General features: G+C 33.7%; 1 long non-coding RNA gene across 1 annotated transcript; it reads right to left on the bottom strand.

Moving 5' to 3' along the window:
* Nucleotides 1-1,526: 1,526 nt before the first annotated feature.
* LOC140438866 (uncharacterized) lies at nt 1,527-5,834 on the bottom strand. The gene is made up of 3 exons (XR_011950583.1): nt 5,753-5,834; nt 4,271-4,470; nt 1,527-1,637 (listed from the first exon to the last, which is right to left on the bottom strand). It is a non-coding gene; the product is annotated as an uncharacterized lncRNA (long non-coding RNA).
* Between the last annotated feature and the right edge of the window lie 11,798 nt (nt 5,835-17,632).

The following is a 17,632-nucleotide window of genomic DNA, read 5'->3' as shown; positions in this document are numbered from 1 at the left end:
GATATCCTTACCAAGTATTCTGGCTCCACACTGGTGCGTTCATGCACACTAGCCCAGGGTGATCGATGGGTATACGTGCCCTCCGAAGCACGGTAAAATGCTTTACCATTTTTAGAAAAGAAAATGCCGTTGTTGGTGAAGAGAATCGAACACCTAGGCTCTGGCTTAGAATGCCAGCGTCTTAGCCGCTGAGCCACGGCTGTCTACGCTGGGGTCTTAGATAACGTGCGTAACCCAGGCTACGAGGCGGTTCTTCCCATAGACATATAATACAAGATATAATGAGTGTTGCAATACAGTCGCGTTCGTTCCCCCAGTGCGACACAGAAAACTGACGCAAAGCAGTCCCGGCATCTCTGTCTAATGGGCCGGGTTTATCGGCTACGTGACCTTCTCATTTGTCATTAAGGTCATGTAGTCGATAAACCTGGTAGATTAGAAAGAGACGCAGGGATTGCTCTGCATCAGTTTTCTCTGTCGGACTGGGGGAACGAGCTGGTATTGCAACGATCAGTCTATCTTGTACTATATGTATGGTTCTACCTACCTTCTCCGTGGGTACACTTTGATTCGAACATTTTTACAATCTCACATGAAAAAAAAAACGAAAACAAAAGTTATTATGTTTAACGTGGATTAAAGCACATAAACATTTAGACCAACTTGTACGAATTACGGCCGTATGACATCATTTCTAACTACAAATAATGCTATATGTAAAAATTAAATGAAATAGTTTAAATTTCCTAACTTACCTTTAAAATTTCATAAAATTTGTACTTTAAGAAGTCCAAAAATTTTAATTTCCAAACTATTTACTTTTCAAATGCTGACATTTGAAAACTATGTATGCAATATAAAGCAACTGCTTCATAACTGTGAAATACTCAAATATTCAACTATATCATCTTTGCTTCCAAATTGTTAATGTAAATATGGATAATTACATTGAATTACTCATATTAATAATTCATATTGATGAAAGTAAATAGTTTGATAAAACTGACTGGAATAGAATTTAGCTGCATTAGTTATCAGAATGTATCCATTATATCTCGCTAACGAGATGTTAATAATAGGGTTTAATTTAAGGAAGTCTATTTCCGCTACATCGATTTAGCTTTAGTTCTAAATGAAAATGAATCCAAATAAAGTTAAAAAGTGATATTAGAAAAATATTAAAATAATTTATACCTATAATTAAAAAAAATGAAAAGCAGTAAAGCAGCTGGAATAAATGGTGTAACAGTGGAACTGCTTAAATATGCTGGCTTAAATACCAGACCATTGGAATACATCAAATATAATTCTTATTCATAAGAAAGGTAGCAAATAGTGGATGTAAAGCGAAATGTTAGGATCGACTTAGACATGGTTCTTTAAAAAATTGGTTCAAAATCCAAGTTGGAAATCGAAACATCAAATTTAAAAATAAATATTTTAAATTATAATTGTTTATTTTCATAAAGTAGAGTAAATATCCTACGTTTATATTGTATTTACGATTTTTTACTTACATGACAAATAAGGACAAATCCTGAAGAGTTTCATACTTAGCGAATAAATCGGTTTGGGTGATCACAGATGTCGTCAACTGTTGATTCGGTGACGTTTTTATCAGGACCTCCTATTTGTATCTAAAGAATAGGAGTGGGAGATAGGTATGTCGATTCATAGAAGGTAATTAAAAAAGATTGTAAGCACCTGTATTTGGTACACAAAATATATAAAATATTATCTTATGAGAGTAGTACTACATATTGCATATTGTATAATTTCCAAGAATATTATACAATATGCAATATGTATAATATCCATGCCTTAGATCCCTTTAAAGGGTGAAAATTTTTTTAAAGGAAATAATTTTAATCTCCTGGTTTAAAGAGAAACATTGCATATTTAATATTATTTCACATTAACAGTTATTACAAATAATATTAACAAAATTTATCAACAAACCTTACTGTGGCGCTAGTGGGGCTATTTGTAACAATTTAAACAATTATTATAAATCAAAATATTCTAATTTTTTATGGAAATTCATTTTATGTAACAATAAAACACTGAAAACTTTGTTCCACAACATTTATTATAAAATCTTAACACTACAGCTGTTTCGGCTGTTTGCCTTTCTTAAGTGATCTATTTTTGGCATGCGTTTACACTTTATAGTCTTTAATGAAATAGGTTGAGGAGGGGAGAAGTGTTTGTCTTAGGTTGGTCATTCAGAATTATATTTGTGTTTTTTAATTTGTTGATTTCCATAAATTCTAACAAGGATAGTAAGACCTTTATTTTGAATGTGAAGAATATGAAATTTGTCACTAAAAGAATGATTATGATCTAGAAGGTGAAGTGCGTATGTAGAATCTGTTTTTCTATTATTGAAAGCCCTTTTATGTTCTGCTATTCGTTTATTAAAATTTTTACCAGTTTGACCGATGTAAGTTTTTGGGCAGTCGCCACATTTAAGTTTGTATACACCACTGTGTAAGTGCTTTTTATTTTGGATCTTGTTTTTAATATATTTGGCTAAGTTGTTATTTGTTCTGAAAGCTCTCCGTTCGGCTCGCGGAGATAAGAATACGGCCGAGGTCAGAAGGCCCTGCCTGTCGTAGCAGGCGACGAATGGGTGGGAATCGAGAGGTGGAGAGCCGTCGCTTGAGGTGTCGGGTCTGTAGAAACGCACTTGAGGCGCTTAGACGTCACGGTCACCGGTCTACACTCCTAGTATCCGAGACGAGACTCTCGTGGGACCACTCTACTCTCATTCCAAGAGAACCAGGCGAGATTGAACGAGCTGAGCCCGTACACACCTCTTTTGACCTTACACCACCAATAGGGGCGTCGGTGTCTCAGCACGTACCCGATTGGAGATTTAAGAGTGGTAGAGGAGAGATCCTCGGCGATGACAGTTGCAGTTAGACCACTCTATGCCAGTATTAAATAAAAAACTAGTATTGACATGTCTACTATCACTGATATTAATGTTTTTCGTAAATTAATGTAACTTAACTTTAGTTAAGTCAGATAGACAATTCACTTTACCGTCGAAATGCTTTAGCCGACGGGCCCTGGCCCAAGACAGAAAAACCAAAAGGCCAGCGTAGTAGTTGATGGAAAAGCTGGTATACAGCGTTCCACGTTAAGAAAATAACATTAGGCTTATGGAGATCAGTGTTGCCAAAACTCTCAGGCATGCGGTTTACTAGATTGTCGATATATTTTTCGAATTTCCATTTTCAATTAACATTTAACTGTAAAGTCAAAATAACAACTGAAGAACCACAAAGCCTTATTATCATTATGTAGTCTCAGAGAACGACATAAAATCGCTGACATAGGTACTAAGTTGCAATTAGTAATTAGATATATGCATTCCAAGCGGTCCGTTTATTTGCTTTTAAATCTTTAATAGCCGGCAAAATGCATGATATAAATAAGCAATATTTTCTACTGATTTCTATGATTCATGGTATATGATATTCTTACCGAAAACAAATAAACTGTCGTTATTATAATTAAAATAAGATAAAATAAAATTATCTTTTGTAAATACTATTTATTTAATTAAAATCATTTTCTCTCCTTTTCATCTCTTGTTTCGACTGGGCACTTTTGGCCAATTACGTTAAAAAACATTAATTTAATTCATGTCTGTGAAAACGAAAATACAAATTATACAAGCCTGAATCGTGCTTGTGTTCATCGTGGCATCGCTGCGCTTCTATCGTCCATAAGAAATACATGGCCCTATCTCCACAATGTTATTTTCTTAACTTGGAACGCTCTATATCTCTTATTGACGTTAGATATAGCGTGCGCTATGTAATCAGTCCGTCACCTATGTCACTAAATAACACTGTGTATGATGCGCTAAGACGACTATATGAAAGTTTTTCGTATGACAGAAAAAATATTATAACCAAACGGGAAGATTGATTTATACTACTTAGGTTTTTGACAATCATGTTACAACATTAAATAGCGTAGTAAAGCGATCATCAGATTGGTTTGGTACTAATGTTTCTATAAAAATAGTAGTCTGCAGAAGACAAAACGAGAAATATTTATCATCTCAGAAACCCGCAACAAGACCACTTGTTTCCACTTGTGTATGCAATTATTGACACTTCATTTTGATATAGACAGAATTTGCGAAAATACATTTTAATTTAACAATTCTGTAGTGAAAAATCTTTGTGTTGTCGATATGAACAAGAACGCATTTGAAGAAGACATAAACATAAATCAAAATACGTAAACTTACTTTTAGATTTTGTATCCTGAAAACAAACAAACTTTTTTGTTTGTCTGAAGACAGTCACTTCAGTATAGCCTCGTTTAAACTGGTTGTAAGTTTGAATGTGTTCACACGGTTGCATTTGTTTTAGTGTCTCTACATCATGAATAAGTTTGTTGAGAAACCACAGAAATTCTGACTTAGACATAGTTCGGTCGATTCATGTTCTAAAATAGAAAGTTTATACATAAACTCATTAAATATTAAAGAAAAAAATAAATAATTACGCATAATATTCATATTTTTTTACAATTTCTTTAAATTATCAATCCTTGAATAATTGATGATAAACTAGCATTTGATCATCGTACAAAACGTTGTGAAGAGTTGGTTTAATCTATTCATTATGCCTAGAATGAGAAAATTTTCAACAACTTAGCGATTTTATAGCGGGCAAATAGTGAGCTTGCTTAAGGCCAATTTTTCCTTGAGAGAAATAGATACGAGGGTACACAGAAATACTAATACGGTGGTGGTTTGTTCTCAGACGTGGCATAGGAAAGGCCTTACACAAAGTGCTAGAGGTACATCCTGCGTCATAAGAATGGCCACACATCAAGATCGCCGCCTTAGGCTTTTGTCTGTACTGAACCACTTGTCGTCCACAAGCTAACTTGCAGACTAGCGATATGAAATGCATGAAAGACCTATTACAATGAGAATGTTTTATCACCGAATCAGAAGTTTTGGTCCTATTTCACTTTTCACTCAGGCATCAAAGTGATCGACTGGCTTGATGCAGAGAACGGCTGAACTTGGATCTCTATCAGAATACTATTATCTTAAGAAACGAATCCAGACTCTATTTGGCCATGGATGATCGCCGTGCAAGGATCAGAAGGCAACGTGATGAAAGACGAGATCCTCAATTTTCTAGACTTGTGCAACACTGTTGGTATGAATAGCTATTGCTTATGCAAACAGGTCACATTTAGGGTTCATCAGAGATAATATGACCTCCGTGCGTTATATCCAGGAGGATCCACATGTTCTGGTTTATATACAGATGCTCTCCAACCCACTTTTTCAACAAGACTCATGGACTTAACTGTATATACAAATGAATCTTAAAACACCCTAGGAACCAATAATAATCTTGAATCTTTTGAACTGGTTATGAAAAAAATATTCTCCAAATACACTAAAAGGTGTGCAAAAACTTGCTTTTTTTAAAGCTTTTTTTCTTTCGAATCGTCAAAATAAAGTTATTTTAAAGTAAAATTATGGCTTATTCGCAGTAAAAATAGTACATTACACTAAAAGATACAGGATAAATAAGAACCTAATAGAAGAAGAATCTTATGACTGAGAAGTTTTCAGATTAGTGATATCAATGGCAAACAGAAACACCTTGACCAATATGACAACAGACTCACATAGGATAGGTAATAAATACAGTGATCTGGACGGACAATAATTGAGTTGAATAATTAAAATAAGTATACTAACCGAAAAAAATCCAACAAATTTCAAAAAGAACTTTATATACACCGATAGCAATAAAAACCGAACTTCCAGTCTTACGAACTATCGTGAACTGAAAAGAAATTCAATTTTTATCAAGGGTCATGTTATTATGTTTACTTATCTTTCCTAATTATCTTTATAACGCAAATTTCGAATTAGAACGAGATGACTGCAATCATATTAATTAATCTATAACAATGGAAACTTCTCCGTAACTGAAATGAGGGGAAATGAATATGATTCTAAAAATATTTGACTTTTATTTAGGAAATATTATTATTGATCAGGGAGAAATAACAATTAGAAGCTTTTAGTATAATCACAAAAACAAATTGTTTTCGAAAATAAAATACTAGTAATGGAAAAAGGAAATATAAAACTCTATAATAAGAAAAAATTAGGGAAGCGGTAGTATTATAGGACCCCTAAGCTAGTGGGGACAAATGAGCGGAATCCAATTTAACCTACGTAATATTTTTTCACCCATTTTTCACTAATTTATTATCACCCTAATAATTTTTCACCACCAAACCAACCTTAAGGGGAGCGATTCTGCTGGCTTAAGATTCAAGCTAGCAATATTCGGAAAAAAAACTTTTTGCCTATGGCATATTTTTTCACCCATTTTTCACTAATTTATTACCACCCTAATAATTTTTCACCACCAAATCACCCTTAAGGGGAGCGATTTTGCTGGTTTACGGTTAAAACTAGTAGAATTCAAAAAAAATATTTGTGATATAAGTACCACAGTGCTCCGCTAGGTTTTTATGAATTTATTACCACCTTAGTAATTTTTCACCCGTTAACTACCCCTAATGGAAAGTCAATAATTCTGTTGGATTAAAATTTAAAATTATTTTTTTTCAAATTCACTCTCCTTTACTTATAACTGAAAGAAAAAACTGTTTTTTAAATGTTGACTAAACTTTAATCACCCTGACAATCTTGCACTTGCACTCCTAAACCAATCTTATTTGGAAACGTTCCAGCTAGCTTAATATTTGAACCAGCGAAATTTAAAAAAAATATATTTTTGAAATACCACAGTGTTCTGCTAGGTTAGTAATTTTTCACCCTCAGCTACAACATCTGGAAAGTCAACAATTCTTAGGTTAAAATTTAAGATGACGAAAAATCTATTTGTACAATTTTACTGTACTCTATCAATCAATATTTCGGTTTGCTTAAAATTTATGGCGAAAATTTTTTTTATATTGCACTGTATTCTACTTGTAATTGAAATAAAAATGTGTTCTGGTAAGCTTTTGCTACACTTTCAGCACCCTGATAATTTTCCACCACTAAAGCAATTTTATTAAGCAGAATTAAAAAAATATATATTTTTGAAGTACCACAGTGTTTTGATAGGTTTTTAAAAACATATTACCACCCTATTAATTTTTTACTTCTTAACTACTTCTTGTCGGAAGTCAATATTAAGCTATTAAGCGGAAGCTCCAATATTAAGCTAGCTAATTCAAATAAAAATTTTGAAATACCACATGATTCTGCTCGATTTTTATTAATTTTTCGCCTCTCAACTAAACGGTGCTAGCTTAGGTAAAAATAAAAAAAAGTAATTTTTATATACCACTGTACGCTACAAAGCTTTTCCAATTCATTTACCACCTTCACAGTTGTTTATAACCCTCTATAAAAAGCCAATAATTCTGCTAGGTTGAATTTTGAACTGACAAAACAAAATTATCAAAGATAGTTTTAATAATTTTTTTGTAATATACTTTTACATCAACCTTTTACTATTTTTTGTTATCTTCATATTTTTGACCTAACGCACTGGGCATAAATTCCGCACTTTACTTACTTACTTTTTCGTCCGGTATAAAAAAAATGCACGTTTTCACATTTCAAGAGCTAAAAATCAACTATAGACGTGATCGTGCGTAGATGAATGTGCACTGGTGTTTACTATTAAAAATTACTCAAAAACTATTGTACTCAGCATAAAACACACTCAAGGACAGTACAGAGGCGCTATATTTGCAATTAATTGCCAAAGTTAAATAATAGTGAAGAAAGCGGTATCAATATAAAATAAGATTAAGACTGCAGTCCCCACTCCTTGATTGGAGGTACACTTCGCTCAGGTCTATGGATGTACCCAATAAATACAAGTCTTTTAATCTTTTAACAATAGGTGCGCAAGGTGTACCGACCCTCCTTTAGAATTAGGTAATTAATGTAATAGACATAATAAAATTATTTCAATTTGAATATTTCTTAGCTGGTAATTATTCTGTGAAATATAACAATTCCATTGTATTTACTAAAACTCAACTTGATTTTAGTTATTTTATATTCATAAAAGGGACTCACGATTCGATTTCTCTTAGCCATGTACTCACTACTATAATCAGAGTCAATTTTTTAAAACAGGTAAAATTTATAATTTTTGTAATAAAGTATTTTCATATTTTCAATATTTAAACATTTAAAAATTAAATATTAGTTAACACAGAGTAACATTTCAGAATGTTTTTAATTAGGGTAGTTACAACACAATGACTAGGCTGGTAAAAATATAGTAAAAATCTAGCAGAGCACTTTTGTATTTCCAAAAAGATTTCGCATTTAGCTAGTCAGAATGCGTAGCTTGTTGAATATTTCCCATTAAGTGTGGCTTAAGGTCAAAAATTATGAGGGTGGATAAATTCAGTAAAAACCTGGCAAGCAATTTATACTTTCAGTTACAAGAAGAGTACAGTAAAATTATAAAAATAGATTTTTTATCACCTTAAATATTAACCCAACAGAATTATTTACTTTCCATAAGGGGTAGTTCGGGTAAAAAATTACTAAGGTGGTAATAAATGCATAAAAACCTAGCAGAGCACTGTGGTATATCATAAATATTATTTTTGGAATTGTACTAGTTTTAACCGTAAGTCAGCAAAATCGCTCCACTTAAGGGTGGTTTGGTGGTGAAAAATTATTAGGGTGGTAATAAATTAGTGAAAAATGGGTAAAAAAATATGTCATCGGCAAATAGTTTTTTTTTCTGAATTCTGCTAGATGGAACCTTAAGCCAGCAGAATCACTCCCATTAAGGGTGGTTTGGTGGTGAACAATTATTAGGGTGGTAATAAATTAGTGAAAAATGGGTGAAAAAATATGCCATAAGCAAAAAGTTTTTTTCCGAATTCTGCTAGCTTGAACCTTAAGTCAGCAGAATCGCTTCACTTAAGCATTGATTATAAACCACCCAATTTGCGACACAATTGGTCTCATTTAGCATAATTAGAGCCGCTTCTTTGATTTTTCTCTTTTTACTTCATTTTCATTTTTACTTCAAATTCCTCGGCAGAATGTAGTAGGATCTGGTTACCCATATTGAAAGAGGAAGATATTAAAAGGAAAATACCAGTATTAGTAAGTCAGTAACATATAGAGCATACACCATTTATGTTTTTTAAATAACAAACATATAAAATCAGAATTTGGTGTTTATTGAAGGTACGACCAAATACTTACCATGTTGGGATAGTATTATGAGGTTTTTTTCCTGGTTTTGTTTTTCCCTCATAATTTACTATGGAATTACTAACAGGAGAATTTTACTGTCATCATTGTCCTTTTAAAGACGAATTACATGCTATGATCTTTTCTGATGGATATTCTCAAGTTAAAGTTGATTTCATGTAATCGAATGAACTATCTTATAAGTAAAGTCGTTCCAGGATCGCAACTCAACAATATTGGTAATATCATTTTAAAGTCATTTACTTTAAAATGTATAATGTATGTCTGAATTGTCAATATAAATGAGTCAGATAAAATTAAATTAGAAGAATTTTTCACTAAGTAACAAAAAAACCAAATTTGTTTAATTTACTAATGTTTGTATTTTAAGAACGATTTCCGAAGTGGAAATTGAAACGTCAATAAACGTACTTTAACCTTTAATTGTGGCTTATTCACATTTATATAGTAATTACTTTAAAATGCCACAAGAAAATAGCTTCAGAACAACACCCATGATGATGATAAGCTCATTATTCTTGGTATATTTTAGTGCTTTTTGTACAAGTGCCTAGAACTCCTCGATAACCTCTTCTGGCTTTTCTGATGGTGAATTTGAATGATGTTCGTATTAATAGGTCTGCTTTCAGCTTCATCAGAATGACTCTATCAGAGAGAGGTAGCACGCTGATCATAGCCCCAGCGACCTTTTTACTCAGAATCACCACTACGCCATTCGAGTGATGTGGTTTATCGTTTCCTGCATAATATACTATATGCTCATCCATACACCACTGTCCCTAGCCTGGCCATCTCATCTCGCTAATTCCCATCACGTCGATATTTAGTTTTTTCATTTCTTGAATGGTGTTGTGTCTCTTTCCCCCTTCAAACGAACAAATACATCGAACATTCTACGTACAGATTTTTGAACGTTCCACGTGCACACTTTTTCTCTATTAGTGTTTAAATATTGGTAAGGATTTCGTGGGTTGACGACCTCAGAAGCCTTACATTTTAGTGTTCTTCTTCCCCTGCCGGATCTTGGTATGCGAAGTCCATGTTCAGTACTTTCTCCAAATTGGTTTACATTAACCATGATGAATGAACTAGGGACTATTTATGGGGTGGTTTCCCGTTGCCTTTCACATCGCAGTGTCATAGCCGTTTGACTCATAATGCGAGTCGCGCCTGTGAGTATATAGAATTAAGCCTACAGGATTTTTTTTTACTTTCCTACAGCTTTAATTCAGCAATGACATTACTGCTGCCTAATGCCATGTCATCAGTTGATCCCCGGGTACTTATTTGGCTATGCCTTATTCGTACCTGTCCTGCATATCTGCAGGAACTTTCCCTATCAGCCATTGGGACGCGCCGTATCGGGGTTGAGGACTTCTCCGCATAGTCTGTCTTACGCAAAGTTCTGAAGGGTCCCTACTCAATTCAAAGCCCTTTCTCCCCGCAAGTTGGGACTAGCCACGGTTAAAGTACCTAGAGATTTTTTTTTAATGAACACATGATAAAATAAATAATTAATGATATAAATAAGGTAGCCAAATTAAATTTATTTTACAAAGTTATTTAGAACCAAAAAATATATTTCTGTTAAAGTCTAGGTTACTCCATGTTACACTTTTATTTTAGGAGCATTCTCTCTCTTGTTTCTTCCGATTCTTCACTCAAAAAGGTATTTGAAAGCCACTTAACATTTTCTTTATTAAATCGATATAATACTTTAGTCACAATCACACGTACTTCTTCTTGGTTTATAATATTTTTTTGAACGCAAATTAAATATGAACTCAGCCATAGCTTTGCCACGATAAAACTGAAGTCTGGTAACTATTAGACTCCAAATTTGTGGAGTAGATTCTCATCCTAAAGAGCATAAAGATATTTTTATTCATATCAAAAATGAAAACATTCTCACAACAAACTGTACATAAAAGTGCCTACTCAAGTCGAGTATCTACTTATGTTTTTTATTCGTACCACGTGGAATATTTACTACAAAATTTGGAGTATAAACTAAATTCTCATTTATATTCATAATCCTCTATTATATGTACTAAGTATTACCATTGATTATAAACCACCAATTGGGTGGTTTATAATCAATGGTATTACTCTATATTCCACTCACATCTTTCATACTCCATCCTTGTCTGGGGCCATGCAGCTGATACTCACAGAGTTTTTGGTCTGCGGATAAAGACAGTAGGGGTTCTTACCTGGTTTGGGATTTAGGGAGGCCTGCCGTTAGACCTATAAAAGTCTGGGAATTCTTGCTGTATCGTCACAGTACATTCTAGAAAACCTCCGATTCATTAACAGAAATATCAACCTTTATAGAAGTTACGAAGATCAATACGGTTGCGATACTAGGTTAAAGCAGACTATGATACCAGCATATTGGCATTTGAAAAATTGTCAAAATGGACCAAGGTATTGGGCAATAAAATGTTTTAATGTTCTGCCTGAGAATATCAGAAACTTGCCTGTAAAGGAATTTGAAAATAAAATTAAAAAATATTGATTAAAAATTCCTTTTATACAATTCATGAATATCTATAATATAATTTTAATTGAGGTTTTGTACATATTTGAGGCGTGATTTTATATTTTTAACATGAATAAACATGAATAATATTGGTATTTCTTTCATTGTTTTAATAATATCTAATGGAATTTGTCTATTGCAAAAAAGGTGAATAACGTCCTTCAGCCTTACTATGCCATAGTGGCAGCCGTAGCTCAGTGGCTGTGTTACTGGCTTAACAAGCTGGAGGGCCCGGGTTCGAATCCCGGCACCGACAAAATTTTCAATTTCTAATTTAACTGAGCTGCCACCGTGCTTCGAAGGGCACGTAAAGCCGTCGGTCCCGGCTACGAAAGTAGTCGTTAAGTCATGTTAGGGGCGCTTGCGCGAACTGAAAACCCTAACACTAGACCTTAGCCAGAAGGTTACACGAACTTACTTACTTACTATGCCAAATGCTTTTTTAAGTCAATTAAACAAAGGAACACCGGTCTGTTGTTCCTCCTCAAATGAAATTCGCTCGTTAATTAATTTGGTTAAAATTGTTGTCGTTAGTTTCAGCGTGGGGTTTGCTAGATTGATGCCTCTATAGTTTTCCGGTTCTATTTTGTCAGCTTTTTAATATTTAATATTTTTGTAACCGTATTAATAGTACTGTTGCATTAAAGTGCCCATTTAGAATTCTTCTATATTCTTTTTGTTTTCAGATCCTTCAACATCCACTTGGAATCCATTTGGAAGAAATACTGGCCCTATTAGGTTATTATCCACAATTCCAGCCCAAACATTGACTTTAAAATTTCTTTGGTGATGAGAGTAAAACAGATTAATAAAATTGATATTTTGTGTATTTTCCGTTAAAATCCAAACGCAAAATCCCATTCTTTTAGGATAATCTTTATCCAGTAATTCTTGAATACATGTTAAGTGATAGGATGAAACTGCTGTTCCTTCAATCTTCTCCAAATCATCATGTGAGAAACATCTAATTGAGCCGCTACTACTCTTGTACTGCTTCCACGGATTTCTTGAATTGCTTCCAAAATCTCTTTATCGTTTGTATCTACTTTTGGTCGACCATTATTACCAACAAGTTGCGGTCGCAATGTGCCTGTCTCTGGTAAAAGACGATCTGAAAGAAATAATCGTCTGCCTGGTGTATTTCGATTACGATATTTTTCTGCATAACGCCTTGCTGCACTATTCCCTTGGCATTTACCTATAATTATCTAATTACCAATAATTATCTTTAAACCCTAATTTAGCCTGCTCAAACTTACCCAGAATTAAATGCATATCTGGCATTTCTGAAAACGTGTACACCATTGTATTGGAAAATTTAGTTTTTCTTAATAATCTTAAATCAACAATATTTGGAATATTTATTACTGATGTATGTACTATGTATTGTTGATGCTACTATTTAATACATAGTAACCATAGCAACAAGTGTTATACAGCCGACTAGAGAATTTTTAAAATATAATAAAAAAGTAGCTCCATTTTGATAAAAAGTGGCTTATCGAAAAAGTACTAAGAGGCATAAAAGTTTTAAAAACATTGTGTTTAATTAATGGTTTAAGGTTTATGGGGTGTACAAATTTCACTGTTATTTTTTTTAAAGATACTCTTGCCATAAAAAATAGTCCAGTCGACAGAGAGTTAACCCCTAAAAATCATAGGAACAAGCTGAACTTTGGCGAGAATATTAATTTTAGGACCAGAAAAAAGATGCAAAATAGTTTACCACTTTTACTCCTGCTCTTCAACCTTAAACCCCCCTCGTATGGGGGTAAAAACGCAAAAAAATAGATTTGTCAAGAATCTGTACGCCGTAGGAAAAAATATTTCAAATAAAATATATAGCTGAGACAATTTTAAACAAAAAGTCAATTAGCACTTTTTGTGTAGAATGAACCGTTCTCTCAGAAACAACGCTTGAAACGACCTTCGATTTTTATTGTCAACTACGGACGCAAAATCAATGTTCAATAAAAATTTTATCAGCTTGACGGTAAAAATTCGATATCTTTTGATCCAAGCATCCTATCGACAAAAATCAAGATGCGTTTTAAAGGTAAAGAGTGCAGCTTTCGTATGTAATTTTTGTATTTTGCCTCAAACGGTGTTAAATAAATAAACGTGGCGCGAGTTTTGCCATTTTTTACGATTCTCGTGAGATCCATAGGATTGATCACTTTCATTTACCAGTTGTAGTAAAATTTCCATTTTTAGAGATCAATCTTTAAAATCTATGACATGAAATTTCGATTTTGATTTGTGACAACAAATATGAGGCATTTGAAATATGAATAAAATACGCAGAATTTAATGTTTTACATTACAAACGATCATGTCAAGGGAAGTGCCTCCAAGAAGACGATTTTGAACGTAGTTTATAAAAGAAGTTTGGTTATTTTGAAAAACGCACTAGTGCAATCGAAAAAAAAAAGTTTTATGAAAGTTTAAATTCAGCGTTTTTTAAGCATATTTCAAATACCTCACATTTGTTGCCAAAACTCAAAACTAAAATTTCATGCTATGGGTTTTGAAGGTTAGGCTCTAGTAATCGAAACTTCGCAGTGGCCAGTCAATGAAAGGCATATATTGTATGGATCTCATTAGAATCATAAAAAATGGAAAATCATGCCATGTTTATTCATTAATACCTTTATAAAATCTGAGTTTGTTATGATGAGACAAATTTATATTTGCGGCAAAATACAAAAATTGCGTACGAAAGCTGAACTTTTTACCTTTAAAACGCATCTTGATTTTTGTCGATAGGACATTTGGATCAAAAGATATCGAATTTTTACCGTCGAGCTGAAACAAATTTTATTGAACTTTAATCTCGCGCGCGTAACTATCAAAATCGACGGTAGCTTCAAGCCTTGTTTGCGAGAGAACGGTTTATTTTACACAAAAAGTACTAATAAACATTTTTGTTTAAAATTACCTCAGCTGCATTATATATTTGAAACATTTTTTTACGGCGTACATTTTCTTGGTAAATCGATTTTTTTTGCGTTTTTACCCCCTACCTTTCCCCTAAAAACCCGAGGGGGTTTTTAGGGGGAAGCCCTGGGGTAAAAGTGATAAACTTTTTTAGTTCTTTTTTTGGGTCGCAAAATTAATATTCTCGGCAAAATTAAACTTGTTCATATGATTTTTAGAGTTTCAGTGGCATTTTCGTCTCTGACGACTGGAGTAAAAGCCACATGTCCATTTTAATTATAAAATCTCTACCAGTTTTCGATATATTCGAAACAATCGATTTTCAGTTTGTAACTTCAAAGGGCTGTAACTTTTTTATGTGCACATTTATACTAAGGTAAGTTAGGTTCAATCGAACTATTTTTGGTCCCAGAATACGTGATTTAATTTATGACCTACCTTTTTGCTACATTCTGTATATATATATATATATGTATATATATATATATATATATATATATATATATATATATATATATATATATATATATAGAGAGAGAGAGAGAGAGAGAGAGAGAGAGAGAGAGAGAGAGAGAGATAGAGAGTTGTAGCTCTTAGGGTATTATTGTTAAGTAAGTTAATTTGCTTTGTAGGACAATTTTCAACCCCCACTTTAGTTTTGATTTATTGCATAGTAATTGATAATAATTTTATTAAGTAAAAAAAACTAATTTAAAATATATTTCAACAAAATTAAATTCTTCGTTGCCTCAAACTATCAACTCCGGCCTGTATCACGTAAAAACTTCCATTACTGTAAAATGATTAATGGAACCGTTTTGTTGTAACTGGAATAAACAGCCATTGTGTTTTTGCCTTTATCTCTCACGCAAACCTAATTTTACTAAACCCTCGAGAGGTCAAAAACAAAACAAGACTTGATCATCGCTAATCATGATATGTTAGATTAATTAATTTAATAATTTTAGTCATGATCGAATGATAAACACAAAACCGTAATTATTTTTAAAAAGTTTATATACAGTATTTCTTAATCTCTGGCTGCACGATAGTCTCATTCTATATCCACAAAGACAAGTCTACAGCAAGTGGAAATCTATACTTTCTGAAGTATTTAGAATACGTGCTAAAGGATAATTGCGACAGTGGTGGAGAAAAATTTATTTGAATAATTTATTGGTTTATTATAAAATTGAATGTTTGTAGGAGATAGAAAATTCACTCTATAGTGAAACATCTTTCATTTTAAATGTTTAAGTATGTCTAGTATTTAAAACAATGTGGTCAGTTTTTTTTTCACGGAAGCCATCTTGTATACACTAGTTGTACTGCTATTTTGGTTTATTGTACATTTTCCATTTATGATAGCCATTTTAGAATTCTAGAATACTGTACCAATTTGTATAGGTCTAGCTGATGGGTACCACATGTATAAGGAGTCACTTGATTGTTTCAAAAAAGGGCTTGTCACCTACGATCTATTGCCTCGCAGCCTCATTACATGCAGATAAATTTTGACTTCTTCTTCCTTCTTGTATACTAAGTGACATAGAAATCCGAACACCCAGTTTAAATGATTTTATTTTAATAAAATTTTGTATAAGTACTTAATGAAGCATAATAAGTAAATGATTAAAATTTCAAAATTATTGCATTGCTTTAAAGCCCTTTTACCTTTAATAATGTGTGGATGCACCCCTATGTGTTACGCATTCTCCAACGCGCCTAGGCATGCTTCTGATCAGGTGGTCAATGTCCTCTTGTGGTATCTCATTCTAGGCAATCACCAACTTCTCTCGAAGTGCTTGTAGAGTCTGAGGAGGACGTTGCAAATTGAGCAATCTCCTACCCATCATATCCCACACGTGCTCAATTGGGGATAAGTCGGGAGATCTTGGTGGCCATGCTAACAATGTGACACCATTATGTTGAAAGAAGTCTATTGTGACTCTGCAACATGTGGTCGGGCATTATCTTGTTGGAAAGTTGGATTTGCCAGGGTGTCAAGATTGGGTAAAAGGTGGGGTTCTAGAACTTCTTGGATATAACGCTGCGCGTTCATGTTACCTCTAATGAAGATTAAAGGTGACCTGGAACCATAAGCTATAGCACCCCAAACCATAACTCCAACAGTGTGATGAACATGTCTTTCAATAAAATACTGTGGATTCCTCCTTTCACCACGTCGCCTTCTAACCCTCGCTCGACCATCGTGCATGCCTAAACAAAATCAAGACTCGTCACTAAAGACAATACTGTTCCATTCCTGATTCCAGAGTGACCGTTCTCTGCACCACTGAAGGCGATTACGGCGGTGTTCTGGAGTTAAAGGGAGGACCCAGTGTGGTCGGTATGAAAACAGGCCAAAACTTCTCATTCGTCGGTAAACACTTCGCATGCCAATAAGTCTTCCGTGTTCTGCAAACCATTCATTTGCAATGGAGCTGGTAGTGGAGAAACGGTCTCTTAAGGCCAATAATCTTAGGCGGCGATCTTCACGGTCTGTTGTTCTACGGCGGCGTCCAGTGCCCCTTGCTCTTTGCGTACGGCCTTCTTGAAGCCATGCCTGACAACACCTAACCACGGTGTCTACACTTCTTTGCACTCTAACTGCAACTTCCCGAAAAGAAAGTCCAGCTTCCCGAAGTCCCACTATACGGCCCCTATCAAACTCACTAAGTTGACGAAATCGTACAGGTCTCCGTACTCTAGGCATCGTAACCAATCGTAAAGAATGTCAAGAACCACAATCCGCCAAATTTGGATCTTTACTGCGGCTGAAATATTCATTTTTAGATTGTTAGTGAATTTAAAAACAAAAAGTATAAAAACCGGAATCTCCAACTGATAAGGCTAAAAACTTTATCACTTGTTTTTTT

The sequence above is a fragment of the Diabrotica undecimpunctata genome, chromosome 1 (assembly GCF_040954645.1).
Source record: "Diabrotica undecimpunctata isolate CICGRU chromosome 1, icDiaUnde3, whole genome shotgun sequence".
Taxonomy (NCBI): Eukaryota; Metazoa; Arthropoda; class Insecta; order Coleoptera; family Chrysomelidae; genus Diabrotica; species Diabrotica undecimpunctata.
Note: the sequence above shows the minus strand (reverse complement) of the source record. Positions and strands in the feature narration are given on the sequence as shown.